Genomic DNA, 25,365 nt, shown 5'->3' on the forward strand with positions numbered 1-25,365 from the left:
TCTGGGGAATTTCTAGAGAAAATTAGGTTTATTAACTTGAATGAGTTTCTGTCACATCATGAGTGGAAGAAGAGATAGCTAAGGTATTTTGTATGATCCACATAGGAATTTACATAGTAGACACAAGAGGGGCTGGTTTTGGTTTTTAAATTCAGATCTAAAACTTTAAATAATATGAAAATATTTTTTACCGGAATTCTACAAGCACAGAAATCGACAGGAGGACCAAGATAAATTAGGACACTGGATATTTAGTCAAAATACTAGTAGTAATATGAGTTATTTTAAAAAATACAATTAGGTACCCTTTTCAAATACATCATGTCTTTTTAGGGGTAGAATTTGATCTAAAGAAATCTACTATGTACAGGGTAAAAGAGGAGGAAATCCTTTGGAGGAAATGAAAAGAATAGATGTGTATATTCAGTTCTTATAGATAATAGCTGAGGGGGTTATAAAATAAAGCTAAATCAAATTGATTGGCAGCAAGGGAGAAGTGATATTGAAGAGAAAGTGATAAGAAAGGAAAATTGTGGCTATGGTTATACACACTAGAAATAATAAAGTAATTATAGTGAGGACACTATGGGAATACCCAGCATATATAAAGAAGGTGCTAGAGGCTAGATGAATATTATTTAAAGTTCATTGGGAAAAAAACGAGCTACATGCTATAGAAAAATGCAATTAGTTATTATCCTAGCTGATGGATTTATAACTGACCCCCAAATTTTCATTATACATATCTTTGAAATCAACTGAATAGTTAATTGTCTTGTTTACTCAGGCTCAGTTTGGCTTGAGAACCTTTTAATCTCACTACCAGTATATATAATTAACTTGACTCAAATAATTTAGTATTATTGTTACTCAGTAGGTGACTTGCTCCAGGTCAGTGCTGCCATGAATCTTTCAGTATAGCCATAAAGAAAAATTGAGAATTGAAATTGTCTGTAATGTTTGCTATTTGTACAGCAATACTGTATCAGTGATCAAAAATATACACACATACACATTAAAGAGATCAAACCCCACTGCAAATGAATCTTCTGTCACATATCATGTGTCTCACAATAAAAATCCAGGACACTAAAGAAAATACAGAAACAGTTCAAGAAATTAAATTTAAGCCAGCAATTCAGTTATGAAATTTAAGGGTGCTTTCTTATCTCCATTGTATCTCTGATTTACTATCTTCCCACTACTCTACCTAGTGTCTCCAACTAGAAATAATATGGACTCATAAAAGAATTATGATTGCAAGCTTAGAACAATTGGTAATTATAGTAGTCTTTGCACAGTAGAAATCTCTATAACAGTCTCTCAAGCAGAAGTAAGTTTGCTAAATACCTGCAAGAACTAAGATTACTCTTTGTCTCCATTTACTCACCGCCAACGTGGCAGGAAGAACTTTTCTCAGGTTAGCTGGGTTGAGACAGATAATCAAAGTTATGGTTTTTCAGATATAGATTATGATGCTGACACATCCAAAAGGTAACAACAGGCACCTCACAAGTGTTGTCATCTGTCCTCTTCTAATTTTATCCCAATAATTTTGCTGACTTATGTGGTGTTAAGTATTTGTGGTCCAATCTCTCTTACTTCTACCTAACACATACCTCCCACTCCCACCCTAAAAACTGTACTTAGAAACAGGCAAACATCTCATGATGGGAAAAGTGATTCTAGCAACTCACAACAATCAGTCATCGGTTTTGAGGTGACCTGAATTGACAAGACTGAGGATAATTGAGTATATGGTATTTTGTGCCTTACTCAGTTATGTGAGCACACAGCGATGCTAGTAAGTTGCAATTGTGAGTTTTAAAAACCATCCTGAGTTTGAAGATAAAGAAGATAAGGACCTCTAGAGTTAAGGATGCATTCGCGGAACAAAACGCAAAAAGATTTTTAAAATACTATTATTTTGGGTAACTTTAGTCTGCTCTTTTTGAAATTTTTATCATATTCAAGAAGTAAGACGTAACTATAAGGTCAATCAGATGACAAAATGATAGTTGCATTGTAATTTGCAAAACAAAGAAAAAAACAAATCAAAAGAGACCAGAAAAAATAAGTAATAAAATATTCATAGGAGAAATGTCTCACAAATAATTGGGCTGTGGCATCTTTCCCTTTATCAATAAAATTATCTCTCTATTGTCAAGGAGACAATGGCACAATTTAAAATACAGAAATAGTTTTTATTTTTATTTTTATTTTTATTTTTTTGAAATGGAGTTTCACTCTTGTTGCCCAGGCTACAGTGCAATGGCACGATCTTGGCTCACTGCAACCTCCGACTCCCAAGCTCAAGTAATTCTACGGCTCTCAGCCTCCTCAGTAGCTGGGATTACTGGCGCCTGCCACCATGCTGGCTGATTTTGTATTTTTAGTAGAGACGGGGTTTCACCATGTTGGTAAGGCGGGTTTCAAACTCCTGACCTAGGGTGATCTGTCCACCTCGGCCTCCCAAAGTGCTGAGATTACAGGCGTGAGCCCGGCCAGAAATACTTTTTTTTTTTAAATGCAGGTATATAAAATGAACAGCATTGTAAAAGACCTTCTAACCATTTAGCATGTGTATGTCACCGGTAAAAAATAGTTATAATGGTTTTTCTTTTATTTTATCAGTAAAAGGCATAAATGGTCAATAAGACAAATATCATGAAATAATCTTTCTGATAGGGAATAAATTAGTCATTAACATTAAAGCAGTTTAGTTACAGAACAAATGCGCTACAGTTCAAGTCAACTAGAGCCATTTCTTGATGTTCTTAAATTGTTGGAAATGGTGCCTCAGGTGAAAGACAAGGGGTATACAGATGTTTATAAATGCTGATGAAGGGAATTCCATTTCTTTACATTGAAGTCTGTGTTACATTGAAACCTGTGTTTCAATATGTTTTTATATTTTTGACTTGAGGCCTCTAAGTCAATTTCATTTTGATAAAACTGACCTTTGGTTTCATCTTCTTCTAAAAGGAAAAGGCTTTGATTCATTTTAAATAAACAAAAGACCAAACTTCAAAATATTTTTACACATTGACCCTTTTTCATGAAACTCGTTATACTGTTACTGGCTAATAAAAAGTATTTCAATATTTTTTGAAGTAGAACAACTTGTACGTTATTATTTTCAATGCCTTTTTTTCTATTTAGTTACTTATTTATGAGTTATATTCATTGAAATATTTTCTTTTTCAGGTCCAATTGAAGAAAATATTGTGTTACTATGACTAGTCAGCTGTTACCGTTTATCACACGCTGCATCCCCCATTCTCACCTGATCCTGACCTGTTCCCAGAGATCTATTAGCAATGGGATTTTAATGAGTGACATAAGGAAGAGGGCTCTACAGTTTTCATGGAAGTTCAGAATTTATGAGGATTATGGAAAAGTACAACACAAGATATTTTTTCAACAGTGAAAGACAGGAGGGAAAAGGAATGAATAAAATGTTCGGATTTTCGGATGTTAAATGATTGAAAGAGTTTCTATTTAAATGCAAATTTGACTTTTTAAAAGATGGGACTACCAGTAACTGCACCCTAAATGGTAAAATGAAAATCAATTTGAAATATGGGATGAATAAAGTATATGTGGACTTTCTGGGAATAATTTTTTATTATGAAAACCTTGATGTATTTTCCTTTGCTCAATCCATCTTAGACTTTGGACAGCTATGTCTGGGATGAAATGCAAACATTTTTTAATTTGTTTAAGCACAAACATGGTCAGCTCACTAGAAGCTTCCCTATTTATTCAAGTCAGATTTCACAAAATAATGATCAACAGTGTGATGTATGTAAAATACAAGACCAAAAAGTAAGAGTTTAACTGCAGCATTATAATGACCAATATTCACTATGTGTTTTTTATGATGTTGGGGAAATCACTTTTAAGAAATGGAAATCACTACATTCTATTGATTCAAGAACAGAATCTTCAGACATAAGTCAGCAGAGTTGACACTTTCAAATACATAAAATGTGACATCTGCTCTTACAAATGCACTATACAGACTGTAAATCATCAAAGAGAAAAACAGTTCAATGTCATTTCAGCCACTGTAAGCTATGGTTTATACAGCTGAGAGATAAAAATAGTCATACGGTCTCTGTGACATCTAAACCACTTTTCTATTGCAGTATTCCATGTTCTAATTTATCTTTGTGGTTGAACAACACACAATCAATTGTAAGCAACTACTGTAGTTTGACTCCAGTCAGTAGCAATTTTCTATAGCTTTATCTTTTTCCCTACTGAGGTGACTTTTAGTAATATCCACAACACACTATCTCAATTTTTGTGGCTGGTTAGCTTTTAGCCATCATTCTAAGGGCTAACATATGGCACTAATCCATACCCCAAATTTACATTTAGTAAAGTACACATTAATAATCGCATGCATTCTAATAATTAAGGATCTATATTCTACTGAAAAAAAGGTTTTATTCGATTTAAATTAAGACTAGAAAGAGCACAGCCTTTGTGTAGGATTCCAGCTTCCACCACTTACTAACTATAAAAGTTCCAGCAAATAATTTAACCTCTGAGAGTCGCGTAACATATCTGAAAAATGGATGAAAAAATCTATCACATAGGGGCAGCTTTAAAGATCAAATGAGACAACATAACTACCTAATACAGTTCTTAGACATATACACTGAACAACATAGTAAATAGTGACTATGATTAATCTTGGGTCATTTTTTATCATTGCTACTATAATAAAACATAATAGTTTTTTTGTGGCCCTAGTAAATTACAATGCTTGTTTGCATATCCCAGCACGGGAATTAATTCAACTTAGTAGTAGCCTATATCTGGAATATGTGTGATTATATTTTTATTTCATTTTTGCAAATAATGCTAACATGTAAATATATTTGGAAATTTATTTTCTGTAATTTTAACTTGAAAATATCATTATTGTAAGTGGTTTTTGAAAATGATTATAGCAAGTATTACAACCTAGGTATCATTTGTTAAAACATACTAAATACTAAATAGATTTAAAAGGGAGGTCTATTCGCTTTCTCTAAATTAGTAACTGCTGACAAATGGGATTCTACATACATAAAGAGGGATTTTACTTACCACATTGTTACATTTGCTAAAATAGTACGACATTAACATTTTAAAGAGTAAGAGTTAGCACCATAAAATTTAACAACATAGATTTCTAGAAAAATTCACTACATGTACAACCATTAAACACCAAAATTTTAACCTTTTTTTTTTAATGAGCATGAAACAATAAGGAAAGATGTGCTAATGAAGTTGGTTTGTAGAATGATAGAGTTGTTCATTGACAACCTTCTTGGAACTGAAACACAGTGTCTTTTATGCTTCTCCACTCTACTGCAGTGAAGCTCAAAGCCTAGTCTCCTGGTATCCACCAGTCCCTTGGCTGAAGCTGAAAGAGAACTGCTGTCCTGGCTGGATTTAAAGCCATTAGTTTAGCGGTTCTGATGCATTTTCTTTCTCAAATCTTTTTATTAATAGAGCAGCACGCTCCAGGATCTGTACTTGTCAGACCATTTTACGCACGGTCCTTGGCTGCTGTTCATGCCTCAGTTTCCCAGATGTGCACACAGGATCATGTACAACATTCCCTGCCACATGCTCTTGCTTAAGGATAGGTTTTATATAGATTCCAGATCTTCTAATGTTCAAATAAGAGATGCAATGTACTTCACTTTCACTTGTCAGAAAACAAATATTCTCTGAACATTTATGTTTTAGATTCATTGTGTCTGTGCTTTTATTTAGTAAAAGAAAATGTTTTACATATATAACTCTTAAGCCAGTGGTCTTTGCACACGTACACAGGAAGATACACTGTGAAGTTCTTGACAAAGAACAAAAGAAAAATAGTTTCAGAAAAACTGGGATGCTGTTTCAGTAATGCACTGGGTTCAGCCACTGGCTTTTACAGTAATGCTATGCCCCGATAGGTTTATTTTCTCACTTGGAAAAGTAGCTGCTGTGCTATTGTGACAGATGTTTTCACTGCGGAAGGAAGAGGAGGAGGAGGAGAGGTAGGAGAAGAGAAAGCTGTAATTAGGTACATGTTTATATGTTTCTGATCTGTTTAAATCCTGTAATTCGACCACCATGGTCAAGGACTACTGGATTGCAATTTTATCAAGGACAGAAGTGCAGTCTTTTCTAGTCTTTACGTTTCTCACAAAGGACCTAATATATATCTAATCCTCTAGGAACTTTTGTTAAATATTAGTAATACTGACAGTAATACTAGCAACCTTCTTTAAATATAATATCTAACTCTGGCCCTAGGTACACCACTGGCCTTTGCTTCTTGAGGTATTAACATTAAACAACTAATTGCAACCATTTAATCAACATTTAGAATAAATGGGATCTTTTTGTGCACAGACATCCAGACCAAAAAATCACTCCTGGAGAAAAGTTAAGCCCATTTCGATGTAGGTCTCTTCTAATGTTCAAGTTCCAGTTCCTCCCAGAAGCATCCTAACTCTAGAATGGAAATATTTCCTTCTTTTCTTAACTTCCATGAAGAATAATGCAGAACAGAGGCATATACTTCGTACACACTTGTTGACGGATTGAATCATGTTGAAATTGGGCAACAAAATCCTTGTCTGCAAAGGCTAAGAGAAGCTAGAAGTTCCTTAGCATATCATCTGCGCCTAACAATGGTGTATTTCCAGGCCTTTTTCCTTTTCCCAGTGCCCACAAAACAAACTATTACTTCTCCACAGCTCCCAGAGCTGTCAGAATCACCATAGCTCTGCTGGAAAATATGGGGCTATCATCTTTTTTTTTCTTCAGTTATGCAAACTTTCTTTTTACTATACTCTATGTCATTTGACATAGTTTAATGAAATTCTTCTTTCTGGAAAAACTAATTTAACTTTCTGGGAATATGTCTAAAATTGGCAGGTAAAAAAAGAGAAATGGCACTGCTAAGCAGCAGTTTGTGGACTTTGAGGTGACCAGGGGAAGGCAATGTGTGTAACTTTCACGAGTTACTAGAGTTTAAGAAGAGTATATTCAACAGTGTAAATCAAAGGGCTATTTTCAGAAAAAAAAAAAAAAACACGAAGGGATCCACAACATTCAGCTCAGGATGGAAATCAATGAAGACATGTTGAATAATGATATCTGAGTAACTCGTTTACTACCGAATCACAATTTCAGTAAGAAGGAAATCTATTGTTGAATAAACAATGGAGCGTTTTCCAATCCTTTCTGGAGTAATGTTGGGGGGAGTATAAAAAAAATACATAAGTAAATAAATAAAAGTAGTGTTTGGCACTCTTAGGTAAATATTATGAATGATTCTGTCCATGAAATTGTATCATATGCTGGTGTTATTTAAATATTCTCTAAGAGATATTAAACTACACAGGTAATATTAATTCTTACATCTTCCAGCAACATGGGACAGTCAACTTTGGGGAATTTTGTCTAGGAGCCAGAAAGTAATCAATAATGGCACTGATAATCTGATTGAGGAATAGCTTTCCTTCTTAAGAAGACCTTAGTTACTTTCAAATTTAGCAAGAATATTTTTCCATGTACATATCTTTGACCTGTTTCACTTGTTACATTTAAATTTGAAGTCATGATAGTTTTGACATTCAAAATGAAGTATACTACACATTGTTTTCATTTTTGTAGATTAAAATTAGTTTCTTCTACTCATCAGTTTCTTTCATCAAATGAAAACAGCTTTTCTTGGAGTGATTTCCATTTCCCTCAGGTCAGTTGGTAAAAGACTGGCCAAATGATCTGTGTGTTTTCTTGGTTGACAGGACTAAGCTATATCCAGATTTACAAGTTATCTTAATTATCCACATTTTGAGGCTAATTTAATAGTAGAATAAAATATCTTGAAGATACAGCTTTAAATCGCTGCTTGTATGACAAGATTATTAATGGATAAAGAATAAATAAGAAACAGCGGGAGTTCCATCGTACATACTTACTTTTCAGTGAAGGGGAAGCAAATCTGTGCTCACTCAAACCGAGCCCTGTAGGAGGGGCTGCTGGGCTGCTCACTTGCTATGGTCTGCCGGGTCTTCTCCAAGCCTGGAGAGGACCGGTGGTGCACGTGGCAGGCCACACAGAGACTGCTAAGCCATCACTGGAGCATGGGTCCTTCCGCACACAAGCTCACCTCCCCCCATGACTAAAAGAGTCATTGGTCTGGAAATCACATGAGACAGAATGACCTGCAGGAATACGTCCCACAGGGTTCAGTGGGGGTGACACCTTTCCCAGAGAAGCCTCAATGTTGTGACCTCCTCAATGGCTGCTGGATTTCTCATGGTGGCTGTCTGTGACATTTTCCATCAGAAAACCCATTGACAAATCTTCCTGCCAGACTATAAAGATAACCTCAGAGATGGCCACCAGTAAGTTAATTTCTTAGCAGAATTTGGCACATTACAAATCAGCAGTTACCTTGATTTGAAGCTATAAACCACTTTTTTCGATAGGGAGCCTGAAGGCAGGAAGCTGTGGGACCAGGAAGATTACAATACATAGGGAACTGCAGTTCTTTCTTTTGGTTTAAATTTTAATATTTTTTCCGTCCATCCATTAAGTTTTTTCTCTTTCCCCTCATCCTTTCTTTCCCTCCCTCTTTCCCTTTTTCCTTCCTTTCTTCCTTTCCTGTTTCCTACCCTCTCTTCCTCCCTCCCTTTCTTTTTCCTTCCTACTTCCTTCTCTCCCATCTCCTTCTTTCCTTTCTACTAATTTTTCCTTTATTTCTTCCTCTCTCCTTTCTTTATTCATTTTTTTCCTTCCTTCTCTGCCCCACTTTCTCCTTTCTTTCTTGATGAGTACAAGCCTCCAGGGAGCACAGCTCTCATCTTCCATTTCATGCCCTCCTTGGCCCTTCAGTCTCCTCTCTTTCTTTCTCTCTCTCTTTCTTTCTTTCTTTCTTTCTTTCTTTCTTTCTTTCTTTCTTTCTTTCTTTCTTTCTTTCTTTCTTTTTCTTCTTCCTTCCTTCTTCTCCTTCCTTCCTTCTTTCTTTCTTCTTTTTTTTTCTTTCCTTCTTTCTCTCTTCTTCTCTTCTTTCTTTCTTCTTTCTCTTTTTTTCTCTTTCTTTTTTCTTCTTTTTTTTCTTTCCCTTCTTCTTCCCTCTCCCTCCCCTTTCCTCCCTCCCCTCTCTCCCCTCCCCTCTCTCTCTGTCTTTCTCTTTCTTCTCCTTCCTTCTCCTTCCTTCTTCCTTTTCCTTCCTTCCTTCCTTCCTTCCTTCCTTCCTTCCTTCCTTTCTTCCCTCCCTCCCTCCCTCCCTTCCTTCCTTCTTTCCTTCCTCTCTCTCTTTTTTTTGACAGAGCCTCACTCACCCAGGCTGGAGTGCACTAGTGCCATCTCGGCTCACTGCAACCTCTGCCTCCTGTGTTCAAGTGTTTCTCCTGCCTCAGCCTCCCAAGTAGCTGGGACTACAGAAGTGTGCCACTACACCTGGCTAATTTGTGTATTATTAGAAGAGACAGGGTTTTACCACGTTGGCCAGGCTGGTCTTGAACTCCTCACCTCAAGTGATCTGCTCACCTCGACTCCCAAAATACTGAGATTACAGGCATGAGCCACCATGCCCGGCCATCCTCTCCTTTCCACCCTCTTTCTCTCTTCCACATTCTATGTTTAATTTTCCCTTTACGTCTCCATGAGGTACCTTTTCTTTTTGTTTCCTTTCTTTCCACCACAAGCTCAGCCCACCACCTCAAAGCAATCCAATAAAAAGTTAGCAACTCCTAGTTTTGCACTTTGTGCTACCATTTAATCTCATTTGCAGCACTGCACCAGCAAAGGGAGATGCAAATAAAAGTGCCTTAAGAAATCTGGCCAGCTGGAAGTAACCTATCATCCAGTTTTGAAATAAACATGGAAGGAGAATAGAATGTCTTATTTAAATTTGGAGTTTTAGTTTGGTTTGAAAGACTGGGGCACTATAGAGTTTCTGTCAAAATTATAACTCTTGACTTCAAGATGATCTTCAAAGTTTATAACTAAGATACCAAATATTGTAGAACTCACGAGTATCAGTTCCTAGCTTTTCCACAACCAGATGTTAAATATTGGGCTAGATACTTAAAATCTGAAAGCCTGATTTTTTCATGAATAAAATTGGGATACAAAGCACACTTAATCATAGATCACTGCAAATATTAAATGATACAGTGTGAGTAAAATGCTTTGTAAGTTACTTAACAAGTAGTTCATAAATATTAGCAATTATTATGACCATTACTATTATTACTATATTTTAGGAAAACCATTATGAAAGAATTTAAAAATTAGGAGAGATAGCTGGAGTATTTATGTGGAGAGTGCTGACAAGATCATATTAGAATATTGCATATGATTTTAAGACTGAAGAGGCCAGAGAAAATTGAAATGCAAAATGGCAAAGGTCTTATTTAGTTACCTCTCTGCCTGCCATTATCATGTTGGATTCCACTCCAGTGCAATGGGTTTTGATAGGATTGTGACCCTAGATGTATCACCTGATCATTGTATGAGATTATAAAAGCCGTTTAACCTTTCTGGGTCTCAGTCCTTACATCCCTTTTCAACAAAACTGGGATAATAATACCTACCACACAGTGTTATCATGAGGATCACTAGAATAATGAATTTGACAATGCCTTCTAATGAATTAAGTACTATTATCCACTTTCTCTGCACTAAGAGAACACAAATATATTTCTCCTAGAGTCACAACTCCTATTAAAAACAAATTGGAGTTAATTTAAAAGACCAGCAGGGTTTTTGACAAAGCATCATTGTGTGTGTCACCTCCATTAGCCTCTCTGATGTAGCTCAGGTTGCCCAGTATGTGTGCCTATTTGCATAGCTGAATCACACTCATAACAGTCGGGATAGTAAGAAAGGCTGTTTCCCATCCTTGCTTTGGGAAATGAAATAGTCAGCACCTCTGGGAAAAGAAGTTTGCCTGGATAAAGAAAGAACTCATGGAAAAACCATGAGATTAATTTCAGATATATTGTATTTTTAGATCCCTCTTCATTTGGCTGATGGAACATGTCAGAATTGACAACTACACATAATTTATCTAAAGAACATAAAGATACAGGTAGTAACTGGACATTGTTTAACAATAGCCAAGGTAACAAAGAGACCAAGGATTAGTCTGCCACCAATGTGATTTCAGTCCATCAAAACCTCTTTCCCTTGGAGGAAAATCCTATTTATTTCTACTCTATCTCCTAAGCACAATGAGCAGCTTTTCTGTGTGGAAGAATCCCTGCCCTCCAAGATGCAGCCCCACCCAGGAAAGGCTGCAGAAACCAGCATGCCAGGCTCACTTTCTAACCGAAAAGCTCTGGAAAGAAGAAAGAAGTATTTCCATTTCTATGTTTGTTTTTTGAGAGAGGCCTAAGCCTCCTGAACACGGCAGTCTTGGTTGCAAAACTCAGCAAATTCTTTTTCAAGTAATCTCTTTAGTAATATTGATATTTGTTCTTCCTATCTTTTTTTCAAGCTAGGTTAACTTTGGCTGTAGGGTAAGTAACCTCTATCACCTACTGTCTGTAACTTTGATCAAGGTATTTAACCTCTCCCCTCTCTTCCTGTTAGTTTCCTAGTTTGTAAAATGAGAGTAACAGTAATTAGTAATAGTGATGATAATAATAATAATAACCACCTTTCTTTTGAGTTTAATGGAAGATGAGGCGAGATTAGATGCAGAAGTGCCTATCTAATTGCCTGGTACACTGTCCCAACACATCTTAGTGTCTCTCCTGCCTGCTTTTTCTTGCAAACAACTATTACTCAAAGTGCGACCCCAGAGCCACATCATGGGGAAAGAAATGCTACAGAGAGGAATTCATTAAGGGTCAAGATGAGGCTTGACACACAAGTTCAAGGGGACAGAAGCTCAGTTACAACATGGCCTGACCTGACCTTTTTATGTTCAAATCATTTCCGGGTCAGGCAAGACCACCCTGGAGTCAATGCATCCTCCTTCTCCCTGTCAACCTTGTAACCTCTCAAAAAAAAAATGTGATCAGCCTTTTGTCTCTTTGATGTGGCTATAAGTAAAAATGCATAAATGACCTGGAATCCCACTCTGAGGATTAGGAATTTAGTGGTGATTTAAGCCAATCACCAATCTGATATTTGGAGATAAGGCAATTGGAAGACCTTTGATTATTAGTGTAGAACCAAAGTCGGATGACATGTTTGTAGAAAGGATGGAGGAACTCAATAAATGGACATTTCAGCAATAAGTTTGAGGTGCACTAGGAATACCATGAAGGGGTGTTGGGGAGCAACTGAACCAGAGAGGCCCAAGGGAGTGGAGAGTTTGGGAAATGTGACTTGAGAGTTAGCCCACATCAAGAGGGACCACAGAGAACCTGACCTGACCCCATGCTTTGTGCACAGCTGGCAGAAGCCTCAAGTCTAAACCCCGTACCTCATGTGAGATCACATTTTTTCTTGAAAAAAGAAAATGATTAATACTCAGTCTTAAAGCCAGAATTGGGATATGATTTTGTCTCTAGAAAAGGCTTCTGGAATTATAACTAATGGTATAAAAACTAAGAAATAAGTTCACATTAATCCTCATAATTTTATTTTTAATTAATAATATAGCACATTTTTTAGAAAATCACCTTTTCACAAACACCTCACTTTCCCTTTGACTTCAAAAGTGACAACTGCAGTGAGGTAAGAAGGGGACTCACCATCTTTCAACTTTACCAAGAAAGAAACTGAGACACAGAGTAAAATGATAGGCCTAGTTTCTCAGCTGGCCAGCAGACACCCCCAGACAGCCTACTCTTTCCCCACCCACATTTCTTCCCATAGATTTAAAAAAAAAAAAAAAGCCCTAAAATAAACTGAGTCAGGAAACACTGGTGACAAATAAATCGAACCAGTGGTTAATGCCATGATATACAGTCTTTTTAATTACCCAGCAATTCTATTGCTGTCAGTGCTTGTGTTCACAACTGCTCACTCATGTTTACCTATTCCTTCATAGAACTATTGGCAGAGCAATGTTTTCTCAATTCTTGGATTTCCAGCAGGCCACTAGGTGAGACCATACTATCACAGAACTGCTCTTGTTTATCTGCATATTACACCCCCTGTTCCTGGACACCGCTTTCCTCCTGGATTTCAGAGTCTGACACAACTGTCCAGCAACAACTTATTCTGGAGGTTACTACACCTAGGCTATCATCAATAACGTAACGTACTCTAGCTATAAAGACATAAAGTATGAGGCTTCAGATTATCTTAAAGATATCATTTGATAATTTAAAACTCTGTAGGCTTCAAGTTCCAACTATCAGATAGGCTTTTTTGTTTGTCAGTTTTTGAGACGAAGTCTCACTCTGTTCCCCAAGCTGGACTGCAGTGGCACGATCTCAGCTCACTACAACCTCCGCCTACCGGGTTCAAACGATTCTCCTGCCTCAGCCTCCCGAGTAGCTGGAACTACAGCCATGCGCGACCATGCCCAGCTAATTTTTCTATTTTTAGTAGAGACGGGGTTTCACTATGTTGGCCAAGCTGGTCTTGAACTCCTGACATCGTGATCCACCCACCTCTGCTTCCCAAAGTACTGGGATTACAGGCATGAGCCAGCGCGCCTGGCTATCAGATAGTCTCCTATGAGACATCACTAATCATAGGCTAAGCATATTCTGCCCCAAATTTCCCCATCTGAACTCAATTGTGATAGAAACATTTTTATTTAATTCAATTCAGTTAAGTAGACTTAGCAAGAAAAATCAAGTCATGTTGTTTCCTTCTGTTTATTTTGGTGAGAAAATTAAGAAACACTTTACAGAATAATCATGTTCCTCTTTTGAGGAGTAAGTATAACATTAAATAAAGCACCTTGCCAAATCCTGTATGCATTTATTTCTAAAACCCATTATCCCAAGTGACTAGTTCTGTGGACTAGACATTTTCATAAGGGGTGAAGGGGACAGGGAGAGGAAATAGTCATTGTTTTAGAAATGAATAAAGTCTAAAAGACAATGTTGTAATCATCCAGCATCTTTAGAGAGTGCTATTTATTAAGAATTAACATATAAAACTATTATCAGTATATTGAAAACAAGACTTTTGTACCATGGTGAAGTCGACAATATGCTATTACCCTGTGGGCTATGTAAGAAATTAATAAATGAATTCAGAAATAAAGCACTGATAACAGCAGCTAAAGCTGTGCTTCACAAAAGTTCCTTTAAATCCAGACACTATCAATGGGTTCACGTTGGACGCGTCCTCGTAAAATTACCAAATTCTCTTTATCTCTCATGACTGATCATTTAAATTTTTCCTGTCATCTGTTTTCACACTGAGTGTTGAGCTTTTTTATTTTCCCCAAGTCCCTGGAAGGGAAGAAGAATCAAAGCCTATCTTGATATGCAGAATCTACAAAGTAGCTAGAACTGGAAAGCTTCCTATCTATCGGCAGACAAAGCAATCCAAATCCAAGCTACTGTTACGTCAAAACTTGTGAAGAGTGGATAGAAAAATATACTGAGGAAAATGCTGATGACCTGCTTTAAAGCTTAAATATCTTTGTTGCAAGGACAGTGATAAATAGAGAGCAGTTAAGAGTCATCTGGAGTACCGAAATGGCATTCCACTACTGTATTTATTTTTAGCATTTATTATTATTCACTCGGCACTCCTAGAATAATGGTGATGTGAATTATGCAGAGCAGAATGGAATGGGGGAATGGTATTTATAATGTTAAATTTACAAACATGAGAGAAATTAGTAATACTATAGTTATCAAAGGAAACAGGCCTAATTAAAGAAATAACTGCTACAAAACCATATGCAACTCAAAGCAGAAAAAGACAATTCAAATTTAATGATTGCCTTTAATATTAATTACAGAATTCTTAACAATACATTGGGACAGCTCTCTTGGAGAATTCAGCTTACTGTTTAACAGTTTCTGACTAATTTTATTAACCTGTACATCTGAGAGGATCAACCCCCTCTGGGTTTAATTAGAAGGAAATTCAATTTAAATCTAAATGTCAACAGTGGTTACTAATTATGGCAGGGCCCTGGACGGGACAGCCAGTCTGTAATCAGGCAGTTCCCTGGTAACAATTAACACTTTCTTTCTGAGTTATGAGTGCATTAGGATATTTTAAAATAAATACGATTCAGCACGGGACACTGCTAATATCATGAGCCCCTACTGCTAGGTGCAGACATGCAGAAGAGGATGCCAAATTAAATTACAGAGATTTCTCAAACATATAGCTGAATAATAAGCAGCTACAAAACTAGGTCAGGGTCGAAAAGCTAGAGCTGAATTCCCCTCCCCCAACATGCAAAATAAATATACCCACTATCTCTGAATAGAAATCATTCTTTTGTTATGCCTTTTGTCAAGAATACATTATTGCAAAATGATATTTATTTCCACAATCTTCACAGCTGTGAGCACGACTGAATTAATCTTTCTAGAACTGATTTCATTTGCAATTTCATAATTACGATTATAAAATGTAAATTTATTACTTAAAAAAGAAATGATTATAAAAGACATAGATAAAAAAGACAGTGCTTTATCTATTGGTTTGCTTTGCTCGATACTAATGAAATAAATAGCTGACTAACCCTGAAATAAAAACAAACAGTATAAAGATGATTGCAAAAATGTGAAATGAAAGCTAGGAAAACAATAAAAAATCAACTCTAATGTAACACATACAGTGATAATGTGGCTCATAGAAGTACCAGAACATGCAAATTTTGTCATGGCGAGGCTAAGCTTTAACGGTTAGTCATTTGAGATGTTTCTATTGCTGCTACTCTTTAAATGTTGGCATTAAAGATAATACAGAAAATACTTGGGTACCACTAATCTTTTTTCCCCCAACGTTCAGTTTTATGCTCTTAAATGATAATCTCTAGCAGGCGATTTTCAGACTGTTTAATATTGATGACCTAAATAACAAATTAGTTTAAAGAAATCCATATTTATGACTTCAATTTTTAGCAAAATGTAGTCACTAAATTGGTCTTCTTTTCTTAAAAAAAGTCGTTTTTTATAATCAATATTTAAATGCCTACTGTGTGCAAGGAATTATACTGTATTCCAGGGTATGCACAAGAATTCAAAAACAAGCATTGCTTATTCAATTGCTACTAGTTAAAAATAATAAAAACGGGTATTTTTTTAATAACCAGGCAAAATAAACCATTTATTTTATGAAGTATTTTTATTTACATAACCACTTTTCCCCCAAAACTGGAGAGTTCCACTTAATTAAAATATCAATTTAATTTTCCTTGTTTAAAATTGTGACTCATTAATCTGGGCAAACGCAATTAGTATACATTGTATTAAATATATTCAAGTGTTAAATGTCAATTACAGAAACATCACTAATGCTAACTATGGCTCAACTAAAAATGAACATCAGTCAATGATTCTATAAGCACTTATGCTCATAATAGATGCAACAGTATCTTTAAATAAATATTAACATGTAAAACTATTTATTTATCATGTCAACTCAACCAATAAAGATTCTATTTCTATATTAGGAATGCCTTGGTTCTCTTTCTGGATTCGCTCAAAATCACAAAGCAAAAATGCAAGCAATGTCACAAGACATGTATTATATTCAAATGGATCCAAATTAGCTGCAGAGAAAAAGGCTATTCAAGTTTATGTAACAAAATAAGCTTAATATATATGAATAAATGATTTTTTACCATATGATTCCATTCCATTTGCTTTACCTGTCCTAAGATACTGAGTCTTTGATAAAATATTTCTACTTGTGACTTTTATAGCTTTGTAGAGTGTGCGTCTAGCAGAGCTTCTGGGTCATTCTCCCAATGCCAATATTATCTATCACCTCCTCTAGCATGAAGGTTACTAACTTCTGGCTGAAGATGTCTATATTGCGCCTTTACTGTTCATAGCCATGAACTCTTCCAGGGGGACGGATGGCATCCTTCCTTCTTGAAGAGTCCACGTTTCACCTCTGGGAGGCATGCTGCCTCCACCAGGCTGCGTGGACAGTGTCTAGCTTATCTAAACAATTTTAAGTCTGGTATTACTAACATTCCGCAAGCAGACCTTTAGTTAGCTGTAATAAACATATGCTACTTATCATACTGTAACACTGTTTAGAGATTCATAATATTGTTTAAAAATTCTATACTTAAATGAAATTTGGAGAAACCCTGTCTACGTAAATTATGCTTTGATTTCTTTATTTTTGTAAATGGCGTTGTGTATTAGAAAGATATTTTTTACTAACTTCTTCAGTTCTCTACATTATCTTTCAAAATGCTACCTGAGGCACCATATCATCCCCTGCAGGGAAACAGCTTAACAAGTGTGCCTTGCTGGTTAATTGTAATGCTTCAAGGTCTGTCTTAAACTAGTATTGAATGACTTGTTTGTCCTTTGCTGAGGATAACTTTCAGATAATTTTCATAGAGACGTTCCGTTATTAGACACCTGTTAGGTGCTAGATCTCTTAGAAGAAAGAAACATGTTCTTTAAAACTTAAGTAAAAGGAATAAACAAGAACAATGACATTGAATATGTGACAGACAGTATAATAAGCCATGTTTCTTACACCAGTTTTTAACTGTAATTCACCAGGTAATATTATTCTTCTGAGTATTATATTACAAACTCGGAACAGGTGTCTAGAGCTATTTTTCTACACTTTTAAATGTTAACTCTTTCTCCCTGCATAACTGAAGCTTTAGTTCAGATCTTTTGATAACAAAAACGGAAGTTCTATAACCACAGCTCAATAATAAGGTGAATGGAAAAACAGTTGGTTTCCGTCTCCCTCAACTGCTTACATTGATGTGTTCTAGTCAAAAAGAGAAAGAGAGAGTGTACAGTCTCCATTATACCAGCAACCCCAATGGCAAACGATAGATACAAAGCAAAGCACTGTTTTTAACTCCCTGTTGCATAAAGTCTTTATTTTTCATATTTTTATGAGTAATCTAATTTTTACTTTTATTTAGGACCATAAGTTTCAAGCAAAGACTGAGTAGATTCATAATGTCACACTGTTCAACAAAATATTTTTCAACCATTGAAATGATAAGGTTTTAAGGAAATCAACAGTCTTATTTTATATTTGTTGTCGTAGTACAGTAGTTTTACAGCATCTTCTCAGGAGCAGACTTGACATTTTTGTGGACAAGAACCCAGGTGAGAAATGGGTGTGTCAGTGGGAACAGGGAACTGAGAAGGCTCTGGGGAATTCCTCTCCCTTTTGTCCCCTACCGTTTTCCCTGGCAGTTGGGCTCAGCAACAGAGGAGCGCTCAAGTTTTATTTCAATATCAGGGAAATTCCAGAATAACATTTCCCAAAGTTGGTTCCACAGTATGGATAGTACGTCATTCTCCAATAGATTAAGTAAGTTGGGACATGCAAGGTTAAACAAGTCACTGAATGTCTCTACTGCAAGATTTCCCAGGGGTTCCGAGTCACATGGAAGGATTCTAAATCCATATACCCCATGTGCTTTCCCACCATTTTGCTCTCTGGGGTGTTCTGGAATTTCTTCACTTCTGCTGCAGAACCCAGAACCAACACTGGCTTGAGGCTTACTGTGGACTCCCCAGGTGAGTTCAGCAACTGCGGACCTGAAAGTTCGAACTTTTCTTTTTGATTTTAATAATATATTCATAGTTAATGCCTTTCTTGCTGATTAAAAGGAAAAACCCTAAATTTTAGGGTATAGCCAACAACAATCCCACTATGACTACCCAGGACTGAGAACAGAATAATTATAATTTTTTAAAGATATGGATTATTATGGTTGTCCTAGCTCATGGTTGATTCTCAATGATTTAACTTGCCAGGATAGTTCCTTAGATGTCTGAGAGTTCTGTTTTCATTGTTAAGCCTTGTAGCCTGGGTAATCACTACTGTTATCCCATTTTAGTTTCTGAATATAAGACTTTGCATTGTTTGATAATCCCTATTTTATAAAAATTTTTTCACAGGTAGATCCTGATTAATTTTCTCACCAGGATAACATCATTTACTTTCATTAATACTCAACATTCATTTGCTTTCTTTAGTGTACAAAATTTAAACATTATATAGTATATTTCCTAAAATTGAGGGATAATTACATAATTTAGATAATTGATAGACTATAGACTAGTAACCATAGTATTCTTCAGGGTATCATTTTTAAACATGCATTGTTAAATAAGAAATTTGTTAGCCTTCAGCACTAAAGCCAGATTATTAGCAAATAACTGAGTGGAACCAAAAAAAATCCACAATCCTGATCTTATCAAAATAATTACAGAACCTTTAATGTCCCACTAGGCACAAAGAGAAAGAGAACGTAGCACAGAAAGAATAGTGTAATGGAAACAGACAGAAATAGGACAGCCATTCTACTTTTTACACAGCAGACACAAACCAGTGTCGAAAGTTGAAGAGAAGACAAAAATGATTGCCTAGCCAAAAATGAAATCTAATTTGTGTCTCAATTGACAAAATACTAAGAATATATTTCTAAGTAAAGTAAAAATATAATTTAATGGGTTTACTCTTGTCATTTTGTATAGATACATAATCATTTAGATCAACAGATGAATATTTTCTGTGTGTGTAGTCATATATATGATATTTATATTTGACCACATAAAACGGAATGAGAGTATGCATATGTGTGTGCTTCTGCTTTGGAATCATTACAGATTATTATTTCACTCAGTGAGCAGTGTATTTCACACGTCCTACAATTCGGTCATGTAACACTTAGAAGTTGATTTGCTTTGCAAAATATTTTTCTCCTGATGAAACTCGGCTGCATGTCTCAAATGAATCATACATAGTTCACTCTTCAAGTTTAAATATGAAATACCATACACTTAAACTGCATGGCACATAGTAGGCGCTCAGTTTGTAAAATGAACAAATAAATGAATGAATGTGTACCTTGCCTATGAGTTGTTTCTACAATGTTAATTTTCAACCTTAGCTCAGAAGATAGTACAGTACTATGAATGTTGTGGAAGTGTTTTCAGGAATAGGCTTCAAAAGCACTATAGTATTTGTTTCATAAACCATACTGGGCTTCCACTAGAGTATTTACAGGAAAGGACAGAGTTCTTGTTTTTAATGTGAAAACTGCGGGCCCACAGGGTCATTCAAGGATCTTCACAATTTGGTACAACCCCATCTTCCAATCATTTCACTTAGGATAAGCTCAACTATTAATATTTGTCATTTCCATGATGTTCCACCCACTGTGAGGACTTCTGCTGCTACTCTTTGCTGAGAATGCTTTTCTTTATCCTCTCTTCTTGTCCAAAACTCACTCTACTTTCTAGCCCAGCTCAGAATCAATGTTTCTCCATGCCCACAACTACAATACACAATCAAGTGCAACAGGAATACAATACAGTATTTAAGACATAGCTCCTGTCAAAGTCCTAAAATGCCATGTGCCTGTATGAACAGGCCTATCAGCAGACATCTTACAATTTCTTTTTAAGTGTCATGTAAAAGTATTATCATACTTTTACATTGTCTTTACGGGCATTATTTACCATTCATACATGTACATATCATTACATTATTTACCATACTTTTACATTACCATATCCGTTATAAGTATTGTAAACTTCGCATTGTAAATAAAAATGCACTTTGATAATTATCAAGTTTACGTAAAGTTGTATCTGTAGAATATAGTTTAGGCAATAGTAATCATTCCTATGTACAAAAGAAGCTTTTCCTTTTATTAAAAGAATAGAGTTCCAGGCCGGGCGCGGTGGCTCACGTCTATAATCCCAGCACATTCGGAGGCCGAGGTGGGCGGATCACGAGGTCCGGAGATGGAGGCCATTCTGGCTAACACGGTGAAACCCCGTCTCTACTTAAAATACAAAAAATTAGCTGGGCGTGGTGGCGGGCGCCTGTAGTCTCAGCTACTCGGGAGGCTGAGGCAGGAGAATGGCGTGAACCCCGGAGGTGGAGCTTGCAGTGAGCCAAGAGAGCGCCAGGGCACTCCAGCCTGGGCAACACAGTGAGACTCCGTCTCAAAAAAAAAAAAAAAAAAAAAAAAAAAAAAAAGAATAGACTTCCAGCCTGAGCAACATAGTGATACCCTGTCTCTACAAAAAATAAAAAAAGAATTAGCCAGGCATGGTGGTACATGCCTGTAGTCCCAGTAGTCCCAGCTACTCGGGAGGCTGAGGTCAGGGAATCATTTGGGAGTTTGAAGCTACAGTCAGCCGTGATCATGCCACTGCACTCCAGCCTGTGTGACAGAGCCAGACCTTGTCTCAAAAAAAAAAAAAAAAAAAAAAAAAAAAAAAGAGAGAGTTGTAAAATTTAATTTCTCTAAACCAATGTAACAGCAGAAAATGTATCTAAAACTTAAAACTTTTAAACAAAGGGACAATTCATTCCAGCCATTTTTTTTTTTCTATTAAAAAAAATCGTATGAAGTCAAAGTGCTAACCAAGCTCTCCTGTGCGCACTAGCTCCTGATTAGGGAGCTGGGGAAGCAGGAGCGGGAGGTTGGTGAAAGAAATGTAGTATGAGATTCTCTGGTAGCTAATAAAAACATGGCTATTGTCCCTGAAAATACTGCCATCTGTTGTCAGAAAAAAAGGTCACTTGTTAAATTTTGCCAGGCAACAGGTTTTTCTGCAGGCGAAAATATACATATATTTTCTATATATATATACAGTGTCAGATATATATAGATACATATATAGATCGAGATAGATATAAATCTGACACTGCTTCTTAACTGAGCAGGTCATCCTCCAGAAAAGAAAGTCTCTATGGGACCTACAATTTGGAACATATCCAAAATACAAAAATAGATTGGTTTCTCAAATAGTGAAATAGTTCTCTAAAACAAAGTGACTCCTGTTGTAGGCATCTCTTAAAAATTACCGTAAACTGGTATATAATATATCATTTTGATTTTCCTTCAAATATATGCAGAGAATCAAAATCATGATTGAAATTCCAACCGTCACATCTGGATTAATACCATTTTTTAATTAACTTTTCCTGAAACTTTCTATTAAATTTGATTAGGTGATAAAAGCTACAATATTGCCTTGTGGATCTATAATAGAAGGGAAAGGAGAAAAATCACCCAAATTATCATCTAGTCAGTCTGTATGTGAGAAATTCTTAAAGTCTACATGTAATGTTATTTTTGGTTACAAAATAACTCACATTTCCTATGAAGGGATTATTACAGAAGCCATTTGTCACTTACTGCCCTCTAAAGTGTCACCATTTTTAATTAGGAAATTTAAGTTGCACCCCCGATTAAATGCAGAAGGTGTTTATGAACCATCATTATATCAATTTAGATTTTCTAAATTAGACTGAATATTTTAACTATGACTTAGAAACTCGAATCATATAGTGAAATGGAGTTAGACTTAAGTTTGGTGAGTTTTGTGAATTTCATTGGCACATTCCCAGTCTTTAAACTCATTCATTTTCATTTCAGTCACCCACAATTATCTCACTAATGGAGGGGGAGGATCAGTGTAGAAAACCCAACCAAAGACTCTGATATGTTCTATGTGAGAGCTTTATGTACACTGTCATTTAAACCACACAACTCTATAACACTGGCTTTCTAGACCCCATTTACAAATGAAGATATGAAAGAGGTCATGTACCTTCCCTAATTCCACACAGCTAACAGCCAACGGGATTTAAACCCATGCACATTCAGTTCCACAATTCTTGCTTTTCCCTTTACCTCACACTGCCTCGACACATGCACAAATTGTAAATTGTATGATCTTACTTTTCAGATTACAGGATGATTGATTTGCTTTTTCTTAAATTATTTCTGCTTCTTAAAACGTAGCAACTGGTAAACTCATAGTGAAGAAAGGGTCATCTAAGATGTCTAGGTGGAAGCAGATCTTGAATATGGGATTTAAAGGTGATAATGGATGATTCATAACTAGAAATAGACAGGTGAGCAATCAAGAGCTAGGAATGAAAGGCCTGTGGTGGTCTTGACTGTTGGCTTACTTTGCCTAGACAAACGCTATCTTGAAGGATGACAGCGAAACCCAGCTTGCAGTTTGGAATTGAGACCTTCACTACTCCAGTGGGAGGTGAAAAGTGAAAAGCTTCTATGAAAAGCACACACCGTTCTCAAATGGCTAGAAACCAGTTACTATTATGAGCTCTAACTCCTTTCATAAACAGTTACATTAAAATAATGAAAATCTCAGTGGCATATGACTTCCACTCTGCAATTTTTGAAGTTCAGACCAATGATGTGCAGCAAACCTGCTTTGAGGACCCATCTTGCTGAGAAACTGAAGGTTTTTAAGAAGACTTTTGAGTTGAGCCTATAGCTTAGCTTATGTGCGTTCAGTGCACTTCATATCATTTTAAGAATAATTTATGAATCCAGTTTAGTACACAGTTAATGTCCAGCCTGTGCCTGTTACTGTGACAACCCCTAATCTTTACAACAGTGTTGCATGGCCCTTTCATACTCTCATGAGTTGTGAAGATACCTGAAGAGACTACCTTTACTAAAAACCATTACAAAGGTACTCTATGACTCTAATTTTCAATATTTGAGAATCACATAACAGATTTTACAATACGTATTTTGTCTGGTCAGTCTCTGAATTTTACAGTTGGAGAAGCCCACTCCGAGAAGTTAAGTGATCTGCTCTAAATCCCACCACCACTTAGTAACACAACTCATCATAGGAGACTCAGTCTATGGCTCTTTCCACTACAGTACAAATAAAGTACCCTATTATTTTTCCACAGTTGAGAAGTTTTAACTGTTCTAATACCATGGAAGGTCACTAAGATTCATCTTCTTGGAACAGAGACTATTACTAAATGCCAACCGGACTTATTTGCTCTGTGAAATCAAGTAATTTCATTTTACTTCTCTGAGTCTTGCTTTTCTCACCTACAAAATGGGAAAAGTAATACTGACTCCAACACAGAGTGTTGTGCCAAATAACTGGGTTCCTGTACTTCTAACAAAATGTCATACCCTAAAATGATTATAGTCATCTGTTGGTCACAAAGCTCAAGCTTGAAAAAAGAAATAAGTGAAACAGTGCTTGAACTCCCCAAAGTTCTCACTTCAGTTAAGTTACGGGAAATGAGAGAAGAGAATTCCAAGTTGGACACATGGAAGAAAAGAGTTTATAGCTTTCACTACAATCAAGAGCATACTTAAGATCAATGAAGGTAATGAAAAGAAAAGGCAATATAATGAAAAGAAAAAGAAATAGCTGTATATTAATAGAACATCCTGGGGAAGGCATTCTCTGAATCTGTCTTTCTCTCTCTTGCACTGGGTTATAAACTTCTTGACAGCAAGCCTCAGAACTCTGAATCTGTGTAATCGCCCAGTAGTTAACACAGTGCCTGACATATGAGAAGCATTCAGTATGTGCTTGTTGATATTAAGAGATAAACTGTCTGGATAGCTATTTTCACTTATAGCTTAGAAATAACAAATATTTCACAGCATTTGATCAGTTTTAGATAAAAATATTTCTAAAGTGAATTGTGTAATCAATGCTTTATTTAAAAAGCTTATAGCTTCCTTTTTCTTGATAAATCAGACTTTTGGGTTGGAACATTAATTACTATAATTTGCCGTAAAAGAGGATATTCTCAGTAGCTACTAAGTATGTGCTAAGCGTCATAGAAAACGGCCCCAGGCCTTTATGCCTCTTAAATGCTTAAGAGTAGGTATTTTAAAAACAGTTTGTCCAGATCCTATATACCTGTCAGGTTGTCACGTTTTTGTGGTCAGTTAGCAGCCTGACATGGTAGCCAGCAGCCCTCTTTATAATTTGCTGCTGCTAAATGCAGTGGTCTAGGAAACCTTATCACTAACCCAGCTAGGCTGTGTATAGGATGTGAGTTTCAGATAATCTGAATTATATCTCTTCTGGCTGCAACTTTTTAAAAACTAACTTCTGTGTGCTTGTTTTTACCCCAAAAAAGAAAAAAAAAAGGTGTGTGAGCTCTAGAAAAGTGGCCATGTGATCACCCCATACAATTTAGAGTGACAACATATCCAAGATTCATTTTCTTTAAAAACTAAAATTATTAAAGTAAATGCCAATTCCAAAGACAGTCAAATTTGGCAAAGTTTGTAATTAATAGGACTGTTAAACATCATCATAAAGTGTTTTTAAATATTAACTATTAACAGAAAATGATATATAGTAGCCACAGAAATCCCTTTATGCTTTAAGAAAGTTCTGTCTCCATATTTCTACCACAAAGTGGTATTTCAGAAAATGTTAGTAGGTACACAGTAGAGTGTAAAATATACTTAACTTGGAC

At 36.0% G+C, this 25,365-nt stretch overlaps 1 protein-coding gene across 2 annotated transcripts in view; it reads right to left on the minus strand.

The window, feature by feature from the left end:
• The window catches only part of TOX (thymocyte selection associated high mobility group box), a 310,002-nt gene that overhangs the window by 188,964 nt on the left and 95,673 nt on the right, over positions 1-25,365 (minus strand). The window contains exon 1 of one of the 2 annotated variants that reach the window (XM_030937660.1): positions 1,391-1,448. The exons of the other annotated variant lie outside the window; for it this stretch is intronic. The gene's annotated coding sequence lies outside the window, so the exon portion shown is untranslated. Of the gene's footprint in view, positions 1-1,390; positions 1,449-25,365 lie in introns of those variants that run through there. 2 annotated transcript variants of the gene reach the window in all.

Source organism: Rhinopithecus roxellana, chromosome 9, assembly GCF_007565055.1.
Source record: "Rhinopithecus roxellana isolate Shanxi Qingling chromosome 9, ASM756505v1, whole genome shotgun sequence".
Taxonomy (NCBI): Eukaryota; Metazoa; Chordata; class Mammalia; order Primates; family Cercopithecidae; genus Rhinopithecus; species Rhinopithecus roxellana.